The sequence below is a fragment of the Ctenocephalides felis genome, unplaced genomic scaffold, assembly GCF_003426905.1.
Source record: "Ctenocephalides felis isolate EL2017-DRISC unplaced genomic scaffold, ASM342690v1 CF-g0.4_SCAFFOLD_03571, whole genome shotgun sequence".
Lineage (NCBI taxonomy): Eukaryota > Metazoa > Arthropoda > Insecta > Siphonaptera > Pulicidae > Ctenocephalides > Ctenocephalides felis.
Genome location: NW_020539725.1, coordinates 63,637,865 through 63,653,859, shown reverse-complemented (window position 1 = coordinate 63,653,859; position 15,995 = coordinate 63,637,865).

The following is a 15,995-nucleotide window of genomic DNA, read 5'->3' as shown; positions in this document are numbered from 1 at the left end:
TCGTATTCTCCTCTTCGAGACCTTTCAAATGATATATCACATGCAAAAAGTGTTCGGGATTTGCCTTGAGGCAAGTTGCCCTAATATTTCTCCTTTACTATTTACCTGTGCTTCCTGGTCTGCAAACACAAGTGAAATTTCCTCTACGAGATACCAAGCAAGTTCCATTTACACAAGGATTAGAACTGCAAGGATTTCTAATATCACCAGGAGAAAATTGTTGGCAGCCATTTGGGCCAATGCCACTACCTGTGTATCTGCAGGACATTCGCAGGACATCAGAGGACCAGAGGGAAGATCTGAAGGAAAAAAAACATATAATTATAATAGATGTACTAACTAATTTTTATGACAGGTAGGTCTAACCGTTGTGGAGAAACATACAGAATGGGACATCCGATTAGAATGATTCATAGAACGATTTATTTGTATTGACAATATAGAGCAAGTTTCAAAGATGTTATCGTAGACATAGAGAAAAAATTCCAAAAATGATCTAATAAACGTGCAGATAGTTTTTGGGAAAGATAGGTCTAACCGTTTTGGAGAACGGTGTATCCGATTAGGATGATTCAAAAAATATTTTTCTCCCATTGGACATACAAAATTATTTTTTTATCTTGTGTTTACTACTACTTACTTCGGTTGGTGCAAATTGCCAAGGATGACAATAACTGGGCATAAGTTGGCACATTCCTCTTGTACTTTGGACGCAGTTGACACCATCTCCTTCGTAAGGGTAAGGGCAACTTCCACAAGTTCGAGAACCCTTTATAAAAAAAATATTTTTTTAATCAGTTATTTTTGTTTAAATGCAGATTGTGGCGAGCATAGCTCACTTGGTAGCGTGTTCGATTCACACGACAGGGATCCTTGGATCGAATCCTGTCATTGACTTATTATTAGAATTTATGAAAAAAAGTGTAGTTAATTTGAAATTAAAATGAAAATTGTATTTGTTAAGTAGAAATTAAGATAAATATAAGATAAATATAAGAATAAAAATTAAGATATAATAGGGATTACAGAATTTGAAAAGCTGAATTGTATTAGGAGTAAGAAGAAAAAAATATCAGAATTTGCTGAGATTAAAAAAAGAAGAATAAAGAAAAATAAATGGAATGAAGATAGAAGTTGAACAGAATTAGGAATTTGATAGAAAACAGCAAAAATTTAAGAAATTAAGAAGAAATATAGAATAGGACATATCTATAATATCATTATATATATATATATATATATATATAAATCTTGTTGACCTATTAGTGGTTAACCACTGGGTTGCCATTAGTTTTTTAACATTTTTAAACTTTGTGATGTATTGCTGTAATGCTCCAGAAAAACTTACGATATTTTATATCTATAAACCTAAGTAAAATATCTACTACTTGATATCAAGTTGACCACGCTCTATTATTACATTTTTATCAAATTTTGAACTTTTGTGATAAGTATTGCTATAATGCTCCAGAAAAACTGATATCGTATTTTAGATTTATAATCTCGAGTAAAAATGTACTGCTATCTGCTATCTACTGCTTGATATCAAGTTGACCACGCTCTATTATTAGTTTTTTTTTAATTTTTGAACACTTGGGATGTATTGCTGTAATGCTCTAGAAAAACTGATATCACATTTAGATTTAGAATCAAAAAAAATATCTACTGCTTGATATCAAGTTGACCACGCTCTATTAATTTTGTATTAAATTTTTGAACTTTTGTGATAATTGCTGTAATGCTCCAGAAAAACTGATATTGTATTTAGATCTATAAACCCAAGTAAAACTATCTACTGCTTGATATCAAGCCTTTCAAAGTGTGATTTTATAAACAAAAAATGTTAAAGTGTTATTGTTCACACTGCAGTTAGATTTATATATGTTCTATTAACTGTAGAATTTTTTTTTAACCTATTTAACTTATTTTAACCTATTGTTAGATGGCAACCCATTGGTTGACCACACTCTGTTATATATATATATTTTTTAAATTTTTGAAACTTTGTGATATATGGATTGAGCTAAAATTTTAGCAAGATATATAATTCGTATCTGAGATGGTTATTATATATTTTTTACATGAGTAACATACCCTAACATAAATGCGTTTGTCATTTTTTTCATTTTACCCTTTTTTATTGGTGGCGCCATCTACCGGTGACAACGCCATAATTTGGAGCTAATTTGAATTATTATACTCTCTTTATTAAATCTTTACTTAAATCAATGAACTATTATGTTAATTAACCCTTTCCACTCGTGAATTGCGAGATTTACATATATTTGGCCGCCGGAGCAGCGGCATCCGAGTGGAAAAGGTTAAATTTAAGCATTTTGTTTATAATAAAAAATAACCATTAATAATATCGTTTAAATTGAAATTTTTTAGATATAAAAACAATATTTGGTATACAAAGCAGCAAAATTCAATTAAAGATGAATAAGAGTAAAAATATCTACTGCTTGATATCAAGCTGACCAAAATAAAAATTGTATTACTCTTACTTACAATTGTGTTAGTGCATTGTACCAAAGGACTAGTGCTGCAGCCACCGTTGTTATTCTGGCATTCGTCGATGTCGATACATGTGAAACCGTTACCAGTATAACCTGGAATAAAAGATACCATAAACTAAGTGTAAGTGGCATTTTGCCTTAAGATGAGTAAACAATGTTCTATAGTTTCTTTATCACATCAAAATGAAAAAAAACAGATGGAGAAAAAGTTCAAAGAGTTGTATTGGCTAATTGGCAAGAATTCAAATATGTGTTATGAAAACGAACATATAAAACAATAATTATCTCAATCTGGACATACGGAAATGAGCTATGGGCGTGCGGAAGCAATTCAAACATAAAAATAATACAAGTATCGCAATCGAAAATTTTAAGATGCATGGTGAACGCACCCTGGTATATTACGAATGTCATTCTACATAAAGACTTAAAAATTAAAACTATTAATAAAATGATAAAAGAAAGAAGCAAAAAATACCATAAACAATTACCAAGTCACCCAAACAAATATCTAAAAGAATTAAGCAAGAAATCTTCTACTCAAAGATTGAAAAAAATGGCCATACAATTTTACATAAAATATCAAAAAAAAAAAAAGATATCTCATAGGAGATAATCTCTCAAACTCATTTACACCCAACATATTGTCTTAAAAATGTATATTGTTTTTATCGGCAATAAATCTATGCAAAAAAAAAAAAGTTTCTTTACCTGCAGGACACGTTCCACAAGTGAAACTACCCGGTAAGTTAACACAAGGTACATAGGGTTGTACAGAACAAGGGTGCTGTCCTCCTGCACATTCATCGACATCCACATTGCAAATTGGAGACACCCCATTGGTGGTCCAACCCTAAAATAGAAGAAATCTCATGAACAAAGTTCTATCGAATAATACATTATTGGTTCTATTGACGCCTAGAATAGGTAGTATACTTATAATAACATTTTAAACAAAATAAGTTGAGTTGAGAATGGTTTCATAATATTTTTACCTGTTCGCAAAGACAAGTGTACCCATTATCATTTCTTTGTGGAACGCAAATTCCATGTCCGCATAATTCTGATTGGCTTCCTGAATTGCAATCAGTGGTTCTGCGTAGACAATGGGTTCCGTAGAAACCAGTTGGACATACACATCTAAAACAAAATTAATAATTAAACTCGGGTATACCTACAATCCAAGAACATATATCAATGTTTGCCTGTAATTATAAGAAAAGAATTGACGCACATCCAAACCAACTAGCATGCAACTTATACCAGGAAGGCCAGCCGACCAGGCTCAAAAGGAAAATACCTCGAGATTTAATATAGTTATTATATTTTTTTCTCTTTATTTGTCTTCAGTTTTTTTCTTTTTTATATATTAACTATAGTAGATACACCACTGGGCGTATATACTAATTTGTAAACAATCAATTGTAAACACTTGTCAGCATTCTCTGCTAAATATAATTATTTTTATAGATTGCAGAATGAAAATAAAAAAAAAAAAATAATTAAACTCGTTAAGTAAAAATTGCACCAAGAATGCTTATCGTTAAGTATTTATTTAAATTATATTTAATTGTATATTTTAATTAGATTTAATTCGTACAGTCCATATTTCAACTACAAATTATTCAAAAATTTTGTATGGAAGTGTATATGAATTTTTTTACTAAATTTTAGTAGATTTTATCAAGTTTTTAGTGAAATAAAAAAATTAAAGGATCCGAAACAAATTTAAAATTGAAGAAATATGAAATAATGTTCCAAATCCACATATTACCAGAAAATTTCTATTACAGCAAAGAATTTTTCAAAATTTTAATATCCAAGTGTATATAAAAATTTATACTAAATTTTAGTAAATTATATCTAGTTTTTAGTAAAATGAAAAAATTAAAGGGTCCGAAACAAATTTTTAAAGTTATTTGACAAAATCGAGAAAAATGTCCTAAACTCACATCTTGCAAATTGCACCAGAAGATTAGTAATTCAACAAAGAATAATGCAAAATTTTAATATCCAAGTGTATATAGAACTTTTTACTAGATTTTAGTAGATTTTAACTAGTTTTTACTAAAAATAAAAAAATTAAAGTGAGCGGAATAAAATTTTTAAATTATTTGAAGAAATGTAAAAAAAATATCCTAAATCCACATACTGCTAATTATCAAACTCAAATTTGCATTTCAACTACAAATTATTCAAAATTTTGATATTGAAGTATATATAACAAATTATAATAAATTTTAGTAAATTATATCTAGTTTTTATTAAAATAAAAAAATTGAAGTAAGCGAAATAAAATTTTCAAATTATTTGAAGAAATGTAAAAAAAAATATCTTAAATCCACATACTGCTAATTATCAAACTCAAATTTGCATTTCAACTACAAATTATTCAAAATTTTGATATTGAAGTATACAGAACAATTTATACTTAAATTTAGTAAATTATATCTAGTTTTTACTAAAATAAAAAAATAAGGAATCCAGAGCAAAATTTTCAAATTATTTGAAGAAATGTAAAAAAAATATTTTAAATACACATACTGCTAATTATCAAATTCAAATTTGCATTTCAACAACAAATTATTCAAAATTTTGATGTCCAAGTATATATAACAATTTATACTAAAATTTAGTAAATTATACCTAGTTTTTACTAAAATAAAAAAATTGAAGTAGGCGGAATAAAATTTTCAAATTATTTGACAAAATGTAAAAAAATGTCCTAAATCCACATACTGCTAAAACTAAAGTTTGCGTTTCAACTACAAATAATTCACAATTTTGATATTGAAGTATATATAACAATTTATACTAAAATTTAGTAAATTCTATCAAGTTGTTACTAAAATAAAAAAATTAATGTGGCCGGAATAAAAATTTGAAATTATTTAAAAAAATGTAAAAAAAATATCCTAAATACACATACTAACTAATTATCAAACTCAAATTTGCATTTCAACTACAAATTTTTCAAAATTTTGATATCCAAGTATATATAATAATTTATACGAAATTTTAGTAAATTTTATCTGGTTTTAAGTAAGGTTTAGTTTTAAGTAAATTATGTGGCTGGAATAAAATATTTAAATTATTTGAAGAAATGTAACAAAATGTCGTAAATCCGCATACTGCTAAAACTAAAGTTTGCGTTTCAACTACATATTATTCAAAATTTTGATATCCAAGTATATATAACAATTTATACTACATTTTAGTAAATTATATCTAGTTTTAACTAAAATAAAAAAAAATAATGTGGCCGGAATAAAAATTTTAAATTATTTGAAAAAATGTAAAAAAAAATATCCTAAATCCACTGCTATTTATCAAACTCAAATTTGCATTTCAACTACAAATTATTCAAAATTTTGATATTGAAGTAAACAGAACAATTTATACTTAAATTTAGTAAATTATATCTAGTTTTTACTAAAATAAAAAAATAAGGAATCCAGAGCAAAATTTTCAAATTATTTGAAGAAATGTAAAAAAAATATTTTAAATACACATACTGCTAATTATCAAATTCAAATTTGCATTTCAACTACAAATTATTCAAAATTTGATATCCAAGTATATATAACAATTTATACTAATTTTTAGTAAATTATATCTAGTTTTTACTAAAACATAAAAACTAAAGTGAGCAGAATAAAATTTTCAAATTATTTGAAAAAATGTAAAAAATGTCCTAAATCCGTATACTGCTAAAACTAAAGTTTGCGTTCCAACTACAAATAATTCACAATTTTGATATTGAAGTATATATAATAATTTATACTAAATTTTAGTAAATTTTATCTAGTTTTTACTCAAAATAAAAAAATTGAAGTGGGCGGAATAAAATTTTCAAATTATTTTGACAAGGAAATAAGAAGATATGTAAAAAAAATGTCCAAAATCCGCATACTGCTAAAACTAAAGTTTGTGTTTCAACTACAAATTTTTCAAAATTTTGATATCCAAGTATATATAATAATTTACACTAAAATTTAGTAAATTGTATCTAGTTTTTACTAAAATTTTCATTTTATTTATTGATGTTAATTATTAGTCATTTATCACTTACACGTAAGTACCAGGTTTGTTGGTGCAAGTAGCACCATTCTGGCAGCCTAAATCAGTTCCTGCAAAGATTGCACATTCGTTCACATCTTGCTCACACGTAGCACCCTGGGTAAAAGAAAAACACATTAAAAATCCATTCAAAAAACTGTAATGTCTAATCTCAGATATTTATTATATCTACTGCTTGATATCAAGTTAACCAAAGTAAATTTTTTATTACACATACACTTATGTATATCTATTATTGTTTACCTGCCATCCTTCAGCACATTTACAAATAAATCCATTATAAAGATCTTGACAAGTGGCACCATGTTTACAAGGATTCGAGGCACATTCATTTTTGTTCAATAAAGTCACCAAACGATTTAGGCGACGTTCTACACTTGTTATACGTCGACCTAGTGCTAAAAATCTTCTATTCTGTAAAAATGTAAATGAAATATAATTATTTGACATATGTAATAGTATCGAAGGAAATAAGAAATAAATATATGAACTAAATTATTTAGCTGCAGTAGAGTTATTCTCAATGATAAGTTCTTGTGTCAAGTTTTGCAATCGACAAGATGGAATGAAAGTAAAAACTGTCTATACTTTACAGTTTAAAATTGTTTTTATTTGTGTACCTTAAGTACTCGATAATCTTAATGAAACAACTCCATGTGATATAAGTCGACTCATGTCCATTCCTTCACATATAAGAAAGAACTATTTATTCTTCGTCAACTTACCACTTAAAAGACTTCTATGAATCTAACCTCAAACAATATCAATATTTCATGTATCATTTCTGTTGTACCAAAATCAATTCATATTTTTTTTACTGTGTTATCTCCAACTTACTCTAGCAAGTCCAGTCCTCGATATCGAATTATTGAGCGTCCCATTTTCGAGATTATTAACACGTTTGATGAGCCCCCTGGGACCGTCGATGATGTCTGATATACGACGAATAAAATCTGCTGTACTGCCATCGGATTCTGATAAGAGGCGCTCCAGATTTCTGGACACATTTATTGCCTAATAGAAAAAATAACGATGTAATTGGAATAGTATAATAATAAGTAATAAAGTAGTAAAGGACAATAATAATTAACAAGTGTCAAGGATACATTTTCAAAATGGATGCCGATTATATGTCGTTAATATTCAAAATGGCTACACTCTGAAGTTGTTCACACTATTCTTTAATTTGAATTTTTAGTTTATTAATAAGATTTTAATATTTAGTTTTTTAATAAAATCTAAGCTAATTGTTTATAAAGAAATAGCATAACACATAATATTGCTTAAATTCAATATAGATACTATTATTAGGTATAAAAATCAAAATGTGAGTCAAAGTTGAGCAATTTTCTTATGCTGTGAAGTTGTTCACGTTGCAATTGTTTATAAATTTGTATTTTAGTATAATTTAAGTATTTGAGAAGACAAAATAAATAAATAATATCGCTTGAATTTAAATATTTGGTATACAAAGCAAAACAAATTCAATTAAAGATAGTTTATCAAAATGACTGACGTTAAAATTGTACAATATACTTACGCTGTGAAGTTATTCGCACTACACATATCTATACATTTGAATTTTTAGTATAAGTAAATTTGAGCATTATGTTTATAATAAAAAATAACAATAAATAATATCGCTTGAATTTGAAACTTTTAAATATAAAAACACGTATTTCGTATACAAAGCAAGCAAAATTCAATTAAAGACAGTTTTTCAAAATGTGTCCTGATTAACTATCGTTAAAATTGTACAATATACTTATGCTATGAAGTTGTTCACACTACGATTGTTCATAAATTTGAATTTTTGGTATGAATAAAATTAGAGCATTTTGTTTAAAATAAAAATATTATCGCTTAAATTTAATTTTTTTAAATATATAAACAAATATTTGGTATACAAAACAACAAAATTCAATTAAAGATAGTTTTCAAAATGAATCCTAATTAACTGGCGTTAAAATTGTACAATATACTTATGCTCTGAAGTTATTCGCACTACGATTGTTTATAAATTTGAATTTTTAGTATAAATGAAATTCGAGCATTTTGTTTATAATAAAAATATCAATATATAATATTGTTGCAATTTATTTATTTATTAACCCTTTCGCTACAATTTTTTTTTGCACTGCTGTACGTGCCAGCAAGCCGACCAAGTATTTGTTAGACAAGAGTTTGCAATTCTTATCAATTAAAATGTATTAAAAATTGAAAAGTACACTTCTAACAGACTACAAATTATGAATAAATAACTCGTTAGAATTTTCAATAATTCAACTAAAAATGATTTTTCAAAATGTATCCTGATTAACTGTGGCTAAAATTGAACAATATACTTATGTTATGAAGTTGTTCACGTTCTGATTGTTCATAAGTTTGAATTTTTGGTATGTATCAAATTAGAGCATTTTGTTTATAACAAAAAATAAATATATATATATATATATATATATATGTATGTATATATATGCAAATATCTTCTATAGGCGACACTCGTACACACAGATAGTCATGTGATTGTCGCCCATAGACGACGTCATAGCAAAAGGGTTAAATATAAAATAATAAATTAATTTATCCGGCTTACCTTATCTATAACAGTTATTATATTAATATTATTCAAATTTACAGCTCCATTTCCGACAGTGTGAAATGTTATGTTTTTTGATTCTGCAGAAACAATTAATAAATTTCCATTTTCTGTTCTTATTTTCGGACTAAAAGAAAAAAAAAAAAATATTTTGTAGCTTATACTTAAAAAGCATTTTAACTCATATTATATGCAATTATATATAAATAGAATTAAATGTAAAAAGTAAAGCAAGAAAATTGTACATCTTCATCATTGACTGAGTGAGTTTATTTTTAAATTAGCAAAAATCATTTTAAATGCACAAATATATTTAATTACAATATATATATATATATATATATATACAGTGCTGGATTTACAGTAGGGGCAATCGGGGCTACTGCCCAGGGCGGCAAATTTTGGGGGGCGGCAAAATTTGGATAGTGAGAAAAAAATTCTATACAATATAATCAACTTTTTTAACAACATTTTTTATTTCATGAAATATAATTAACAAAACATAATACGATTGCAATGCAAAATTTGGGTTGAAATAAACGATAACTAAAATTTATTATTTTGCCTTGCCTCCCTCTCCGAACGTAAATTATCAAATTGGTTGATAATTTGTCAAATTTGGCAATTTAGCTAATATAAAGATCCGTAAATATGCTGAAAGTTTAAGAAAAATATGTTCGTCAGTTCTCGAGCCCTCTTAAAAATAACGTATTTGTGCACTTCCAAGCTTAAGCGTCGAAAAAAAATTTAAACTAGTGACTTATGGCATTGTGCCTTAAGACAAATTACTGAAACATCCCGTACTAAAAATTACATTTTATAAAGAGCTTTAAATTTTATTGAAATATAAAAAGAAGACTTCTAAAACACATTTTTTGTATTTTGAAATTTTTCGAAAATTATGAACTTTTTGCAAAAAAGAGAAGAAATATCGAAACTCAATTACCATTTTTCGTAACTGCCTGAACCAAAAGCTAATCAGCGCGTCTCCCCATCAATACAAATCTAATATTTTTTGATTATTTAAGTCGATTTCAAGAACACGGATCAACCGATTTATGATTCAATTTCTATTGATAAGGAGACGTGTTGATTAGTTATTGGTCAAGGCAGGTCCAACTGTTTTGAAGATACGGGCCTAAATGCCAAAAATGATAATTCAGTTTTTGAGACAAACGCGTCCAATAATATTCAAAAAAATTTACAGAATAAATAACTGCTTAAATTTGTGGGGGGCAGGTTTAGCGGTTTCGATGATCCAATAAAAAAAATTGAAAAAGAAACATTTGGCGGGCAAAAGTGATCATAAGACATATGCACATTAAATTATCAGATATTTTAAAAATATTATAATAATAAGTATACATTTTGTTTACATTTATATAAGTTATGTAACATTGCTTATCCGTTAGATTGCGACTTGGCGCTTACGCGCGTCTATAATTTGACCCTAGCAGCTGAAGCAGCGCGATTGCTTTAAAAAAAAGTTCGAAAGTTCGTAAAATTTCAAGGATGGGGCGGCATTTTTGTCACTGCCCCGGGGCGCCAAATTTCTAAATCCGGCCCTGTATATATATATATATATATATATATATATTTCTAGCTATATGCTATGTACTTACTGGTTTCCGTATAAATCACAGAGCACACATTTTTGAAAAGTTATAAAAATCAACGTCCAACTTAAACTATAAATTAGAAATTTATCCATAATTAATAATTATGAGACTAAGTTTAATTAATACTCATTATATAAATAAACACATTTTTATAAAATTTAATCTTTTTCTAATTTTTATATGTAAAAATTAAAATTAATTAGAAAGTAACTTGTGATCGATTCTGAAAGCAATGAAGAACTGATTAAAAATATGTATGGAAATTGACGCCCAGAAAAGTTATCAATAGAAATTGAAAGCAGTGGTGGACAAGGTAGAGATAAAAATTATTTAAAAAACCCAAGTGGCTTTAGTATTTAAAATCTAAAATTGTAAATAATACTTGGATGATTTATTACTAATTAATTTAGAAGTCAATTCTGCGGTAACATAGTCGATAACATAGCGTTAACCAAAAACATTGAAAATGTCTATCTATTTGCTGTGCGATCAGGCGTATTTTACATATAAACAAGCAAGGAATAATCTTATGATAACAGATTTTTGCCGTAAATCGACGTTTTCTCAAAAACGCCTTAACCGATTTCAAAAATTTAAAAGCCATTTGATGTATCTCGATGAGGACTATCGTTTGTCTGTTTTGTACGACGATCGGCCGAACCGTTTCATTGTAATTTGCGAAAAAGTGTTAAACTTTTCGTCCACATTTAAGCTCTTACTACCGAATCGATTTTAAAAAATCAAAAACTGTTCGAAAGATATTAGTTGGGAATGATAATCATTAGTTTTAGATGAAAATCTACCGAGACGTTTTCTTGTAATTAACTGTTGAAAAAAAATTTAAGCCAATTTTTATGGAACTTTTTTTGACGATATCATGGTCTTATAGAACTTACTGAAATATTACGGCCTTACGACAAGTAGTTGAATTGTAAAAGTTCATCCAAATTTGAGAAAATGAGTGGATTATTTTAAGGTTAAAATTAAAATTAGACTATTTACTTAGTACTTGGTCTTAATGAACATACTAAACCATCAAAGTCCTACGGAAATTGGTTTAATTATAAAAATAACTGATTTTTGAAAATTTGCTTTTAGAAAATACTCCGAGAGTTAACGTGTTCGTTCGTTTTCAATTATGTGTAATAAATCCACTCGGAATACTTTTAATCACTCAAAAATTAATTTATTTTTTATTGATTAAGTCGATTATTTATACATATCGGAAAGTTCATGTAACTTGCCTCAAGACAAAATACCAATACCAACTAGTTACATACGGTTTTATGTGTAAAATACGCCTGAACGCGCGGCAAATAGATAAACATTTTCACAGCCATAACAACGCTATGTTATCGCAGAATTGGTCTCTTAACACACTATAGGCGGGCCCCGTAAAAATTCTCGTCAGACCAAACTGATATGTGTAGCGGGCAAATCGCTTGCTCGACACGAGTGCTCTTTCCGTCGCCTCGCATGAACACAACTGGCTGTCACATTGAACATATTTTTTTATAACTCTTTTTTTTTAAAAAAAAACCGTCTAGTTGTTTTGAACTATAAAAAAATTATTTGATTTATGCATAATTAAATATAAAACTAACAAAAACTAGTAGCATATGGCATCGTGCCTTAAGGCAAATTGCTGAAACTTCCTGTACCATATCGAAATGTTTGAGGAATATTGAGTATTGAATGAAATATGTTTTTCCTAAAGCAATTGTTATGTCAACACAATCAGAATGTTTTTTGAATCATTCAATTCGGATGCTTATTTCTCTCAAAAACTGCCATTTTGTGTACATTTAGCTCCGTATCTTTGAAATGGTTGAACCTGCCTTTGCCAAAAACTAATCACCACTTCTCCCAATCATTACTAATTTAATGTTTTTTAGATCATTCAAATCGGATGCTCCGTTCTCTCAAAAACTCGATTTCTATTTTCTGCACTTTTTGCTCTGTATCTCCGTAACGGCTGGACCTGCGATTGCCAAAAACTAATGAGCACATCTCCCTATCAATAGGAATCGAATGTTTTTTGAACCATTCAAATCGGTTGATCCGTGCGTCCGAAAACGTGAACGAAAAAATGCGGCCACCAAAAACACACGCACACACAGAGACACATCCATTTCTTCTGAGATATGCCAAAATGTTCAGAAACCTAAAAACCGTAGAAAAATGGAATAATTTTCATTCTTGATTTTCCGCCCATTACTATTATATAGGTTAGTTATAACTAACCTACGGAAAGTTAAAAATTTAACGTACAGTAAATATATAAACCACTTTTTACATACGTGAAATTTATGGAAAAAATCACCCCTTATGAAGAGGTGCTGGGACCCGAATAGCAAAAATAGCTGACCACTTCAATTAAACTATTTGGTTTCAAAACAACGCAACTTTGACCCAAAAATGATTCAATAATTGGAGGATTGTCAAATTCTGACCACTCCACTTCTTCATTGTCATTATTTTCAGAATCTCTGGAAATAATCGGCAAAACTCTACGTCTTCTAGGATGAAAAAAATTTCATCCACATACACTACCAAAATCAGTAATATCAAAATCACTTCCAATTTGTGATAAATTATTGGCGCAAACTTTACTATCGCTATCCGATGCTATTATTTCATTATTGCAAATAACAATGTAAAAAGAGTTGAACTATACAAATCTGACTAATAACTAAAATATTTGATAAAATATATATTGAACACCTTTTTATTGTTGTAAATTCTGCATATTTATCTACAAAACAAATTGCGAGTAGCTTGAATGAAAAGAAACTTGAAGATAAAACATATTGTTTCTTATCCTTATTCTTATTCTAAAAGTCTTTCAATACGTAAATCAATTGAATCTAGAGAAAAGTATCAGCTATTCTTTCAATATCATATGCAAACCGATCAGATAAAAGTATTTTGACTCGCTTTTAAAGTTAGTCTGTTCAAAGCGTAATAATACCTTGCCCGCCGATAAGCAACAGTCCTCGCAGAGCGTAATTTTACGGGGCCCGCCTATAGTGTGTTAATATGGTACATAAAACTATTAACTTTTTTATATTACAGAATATATATATATATATATATATATATAAATTTAGTAAGTGCTCAAAAAAATATGTGGACCACAACTGGTCCAAAAAGTGGGCGTATACTAATCAAAGATAAACAGATGCAATTTAATTGATAAATTTCAATTGGTGAGGTATTGAATTTCATAAAATTATCAATGAATTTAATAATAGAAATAAAACTTTAAAATTTATCAAATATATTTGTTGTAGAAACAAAAATTATTAAAAGTTAAGACCAGAAAAATAATAGAAATATGAGGCTTTCACCAAGAGATATTAAATCTTTCTCAGAACAATTAATGTCATATTCACATAAAAAACACAACACAACTCAAAATAAAATATAACACCATACACTCCTTTTAACCATTATAATATATATTAATATAATTCACTCATACATTGTGTTCTATCCTAAGCTTTCACAATATATATATATATATATATACATATATATATATATTATATATATATATATATATATATTTATATATGCATATATGTATGTATGTATAAAAACATCTTACTTCTTATATCCTAAGAATAAAATTGATCACAAAATTTGATGCTCTGAAAATATTCAGTCCAAAAATTATATATATAATTACATAAATTATTCCTTTAGGAAGGGTATGATATTATCAATAAACCATTCCTCAGTAAATCTCAAATGATCTCCATTTACATCCAAAAAGTACAATTTACCATCCTCGTCCATTTGTTTTAATCCCAACTTGTCCTAAAATAGAAGAAATATGTAAACATAGGTTAGTAATTGAAAAAATAAAAGAATAGATTGATAAGATAATATATATATTATCTTATATATATAGTAAGATAATATTATTTAATTTTGATCATTTTCCTTGCCTCTAAATAAATATTACTATTATGCAAGTCCTCAATCTCAACATCCTGTCCGCTCTTATAAAAACCGAACCATTCCGAAGCAATCGGTTGCACCATTGTGTCGAAATTAAATTTAACCATCACAAATTTATTCAACGAGGACAATTTTGTTACATAATCAACATTGTAGTCGCGTTCATTGTTAATATCGGCTAAGAATATACTGCTGTTTTTATATTTGTCTTCATTTAGAGGATCGTGCCAGTAGGTTGCTTGGGTTAAAGACTTTTGGACCCACCTGGGGGGAAAAAATAAATAAATAAATATAAATTTATATATATATATATATATATATATATATATATATATAATTATGTTTACCTTATATAAGCAGTTTGAGTCAACAATTTTCTAAAATACTCGCAACTACTGTGATGGACTGCAGGACAAAAAGGTGCTCCAAAGACACCTTGATGTTGAGCGCCCAATGTTATAAGATTGTACATTTGTGGCCCGTTGCATCTCTGAGCTAAGGCTCGCCTGAACAAATAAATAACATTGTACTATTAAACTTTTCTTTTAAATAATCTTCAAGTGATAATGTTAATTTTTGAATCATTTACCATTTACTTACAAAAATTGTCCCCCCTGAGAAAAGCCTAAAGCGTTATAACCATCCTGTAGTCGTGGATCATTCTGTATAGCTTCGCATGCCAATCTGACTTGCTTGTTCGGAGACATAAAGAAACCATTTTCAACATCTTCGAATTCATTATTTCCTATTCTTATCGAATGAATGTAAACACCGGGCAAGAGTTTCTCTTGGAGTCGTTTTGAAAAACCTCCTATGCTGAAGGGGAAACAACAACTATCCCCTAGAGGAAAAAGATAATATATATACATTAAAAACCAATATCACAACTTCATTTCACTTGCCCTCATCTAAACTCAAATAATATAAATATATACAGTATCATACTAATAATAGACATTAACTAAAACTATTTATAACATTCTTATACTACAAAATTTAAAATACACATAGTTTTATACAGGTTTTACAACATAACCTAAAAAATTTTGATTTCAATCATCTTACCCATTCCATGCCAAATAACAATCGGTTTTATTTCAGAATTAGGTGTAGCTAAACCATTATTTGTTGCACAAACTTTCACAATTATTAATAACACTAATAATGACTTCATTTTTGCACAAATAATATTTTTGCAGAAATTGTTTTATT